We start from the raw sequence: 3,648 nt of genomic DNA, 5'->3' as shown, positions 1-3,648 counted from the left end.
CAGAGTTAACCGTGACCGTCCGCGTTTAACCAGGGCTCTGGGAACTCGGCATCTGATGGGGACGAGGAGGGTTCCAGAGGGAAGGCAGGGACAATTTAGAATCCGGCAGCAGAGTGGCTCCGTTAATGGATTCATTCCACAGTGAGGTCAATTCGGTAACAACACACGCCGGTTGATCCGCGGCCACTGGTTCAGGAGATCGATCCAATTATTGACCAACAGGCGGGTGGAATCCGACTGTGACAGACACCACAGTGAGACGTGTCCACAGGAGCGGGTGTTCACTCTGATCAATAACTCAGACACAGTAAACTTCACAATGTAAACCCCTCCCAGTCACACCGTCCCGGAGAGCTGCCTGTCCGGAGCACTGGGACAACTCTGGACAAGGTCCCACTGAAGGCAAGAACAACCTTCTAATGGGTTATAATGGTAATGGTGAGAAAAAGAGGGTTGGTTTCGGCTGTCTGAAAGTAAGAAAAATCACAGCGTTAATTCAAAGATATTTCACTGAGAGGATTGATATACTTTAAATATTCTTGTACAACAATCATCGGTTTGCAAGCTTGTAACATGAACAGAATCAGGTGTTCACACCGGTTAACACGCGGAGTTATAAAACTTGAATTGTTCTGCTCACTTACCAGGGACTCCAACGGCAGCAATGATCACGTACAAGATTTTCTCCTCGGCGTAATATTCCCAAATATGTTGTGCCATATTATCTGCCCAGCGACGTGTCCCCGTGAGCTACCGGTAATCTCTCGGAATGAAATGCTGGGGCAGAACATTCCCGGAGATTTTATACCATTTTCCGTCTCCACCGGGACAGTGAAGTTTCAACAGAGGTTAAAAAAAAAGAGCTTTTGAAAATATTCGCAAACAGATGACATCAGCCAAGTGAAATCCCTGCTGAGACAGGTCGTAATTTATTCAGGGAATTGATTGAGAAACTCCAAAGACTGGGAATTATGGCGATGTTGAGGGTGGAAATTGTTAATGCCGTTCTTCCAGCAAAGGGGATATTGTTTCAAACTCCATCAGATCCAACTCTCCATCTCATGTTGTTTACCTGATGTCCTTCAAGTCGCTTCATTCAGCAAGGCAATCCCAAATTCCGGGGACCCTCTCAGGGCTTCTGGCTCCCAGTTTGAAGGTGGACTGGGCGACCTTTGTCCACAATTAGTTCGACAGATCGCCTCAGACTAAAATGCCGCCTGCACTTTGCTTCACCACTCAATATGATCGCGGTTAATCTGACTGTAACCTCAATCCCACACTCCCGGCGACCCCGGTAACCATTCACTCCTTGCTTGCGTAGAATGGATCTGACTTTGCCCTGGGACAATAACATTTACTGTCTTCATCACCGCTGAGGAGGAACGGCCCAAAGACTCACGACACTCAGAGAACAGAAACATTGCCGCCTCCGAATTGTTCTAAATGTAGAACAAACCGCGAATGATGCAGTATCTCTCCCTACTCTCTTTCTCTCTCTCCCTCCATCTTTACTGCTGTCATCGCTCTGAATTGTTACTCCCTCCTCTACACTCTCTATTCTCCCTCTCTGCGCCGCCATCTCTCTGCCAACCTTTCTCCCTTACCCCTCCCTCCCCTCTCACTCTCACTGCTTCTCTCCCTTCGTTTCTCTGCATCTCTGTGACCCTTCTCTCCCTCCCTTTTGCCAACCCACTCGCTCTAAACTTCCCTCTCTCTTCATTTTCCCACTCTCCATTTGATAGTTCCCTATCCCTCCACCTCTTCCCCTTTCGACTTCTCCGCTACCTCTCCCTTTCATCTTTGTACTCCCTATCCATCTCTCTCTTTTCCTCAACTCTCCTCCTGCTCGCCCTCACTTCTCTCTCCAACGCCTTTCGTGGGAAGAGCGGTTGAAACGGTTAGCCACCATGGGATGTAACAGCTGTCCCTATACCCCTTCCCTTACACTCCAGCTGCCTTTCCAGGTGAGACAGATTTTCACATACACCTCCTCTAATCTCATCTGCTGCATGCGTTGTTCCAGATATGGCCTCCTTTACATCGGCGTGGCCAAGAGTTGACTCGGCGACCGTTTCGGAGAACACCTACCCTCGCCCCGCCAAGGCCTGCCGCATCTCCCCGTTGCTAACCATTGTGTCTCCCCTTCCCACACTGACCTTTCTGTCCTGGGACTCTACCATTGCCTTAGTGAGGCTACATTCAAACTGAAGGAACGCCACTACATATTCCGCTTTGCTACCTTACGACCTAGTGGTATGGACATTGAATTACCAATGTTAGGTAAATCACGTGCAAATTCCGGCTTTCCCCTCGCTCTTCCTCGTGCCTCACCCGGACTCCCACCTGTTCATTCACTCTACTCCCTTCCACCGATATTCAATACACAATAGACAATAGGCGGAGGAGTATGCCATTCGGCCCTTCTAGCTAGCACCGCCATTCATTGTGATCATGGCTGATCATCCACAATCAGTGCATCGTTCCTGCCTTCACCCCATGCCCTCTGACTCCGCTATCATTAAGAGCTCTATCTAATTCTCCATCGAAAGCATCCAGAGAATTGGCCTCCACTGCCTTCTGAGGCAGAGAATTCCACAGATTTACAACTTCCTGAGTGCAAAGCGTTTTATCTCAGCTCCGTTCTAAATGCCCTACCACTTATTCTTAAACTGTGGCCCATGGTTCTGGACTCCCCCAACATTGGTAACATATTTCCTGCCTCTCACGTATCCAAACCCTTAATAATCTTATATGTTTCAATAATGCCCCCTCTCATCCTTATAAGTTCCAGTGTATACAACCCCAGTCGCTCCAGTGTTTCAGCTGTAGTCCCGCCATTCAGAGAATTAACCTAGTGAACCTACGATGCACGCCCTCAATAGCAAGAATGTCCTTCCTCACATTTGGAGATCAAATTGCACAGAGTACTCCAGGTGTGTTCCCACTAGGGCCCTGTGCAACGGCAGAAGGGGCTCTTTGCATCCAAACTCAACTCCTCTTGTCATAAAGGACAACATGCCATTAGCTTTCCTCACTGCCTGCTAACCTGCATGCTTACTTTCAATGACTGATGAACAAGGACACCCAGAACGCTTTGTACATCCCCTTTTCCTTACTTCACACCATTCAGATAATAGTCTGCCTTCCTGTTCTTGCCAACAAAGTGGATAACCTCACTTTTGTCCACATTAAACTGCATCTAGCATGCATCTGCCCACTCACACAACCTGTCCAAATCACCGTGCCACCTCATAGCATCTTCCTCGCAGTTCACACGACCACCCAGCTTTACAAATTTGCTAATGTTACTTTTAATCCATTCATCTAAGTCATTAATTTATATCGTTAATAGCTGCGGTCCCAGCACCGAGCCTTGCGGTACCCCACTAGCTACTGACTGTCATTCTGAAAGGGACCCGTTAATCCATACTCTTAGTTTCCTGTCTACAAACCAATTTTCTATCCATGTTACTCCCCTAACCCCAATAACGTGCTCTAATTTTGCCCAGTAGTTTCCTATGTGGGGCTTATCAAAGGCTTTCTGAAAGTCCAGATACATTATTTCCACTGGCTCTCCCTTGTCCATTTTCCAGGTTACACCCTCAAAAAGTTCCAGTAGATTAGTCAAGCATGATTTCCCCTTCGTAA

Source organism: Rhinoraja longicauda, chromosome 39, assembly GCF_053455715.1.
Source record: "Rhinoraja longicauda isolate Sanriku21f chromosome 39, sRhiLon1.1, whole genome shotgun sequence".
In the NCBI taxonomy this organism is placed as follows: domain Eukaryota; kingdom Metazoa; phylum Chordata; class Chondrichthyes; order Rajiformes; family Arhynchobatidae; genus Rhinoraja; species Rhinoraja longicauda.
The sequence above is the reverse complement of the archived record's forward strand: the minus strand, read 5'-3'. Positions refer to the sequence as shown.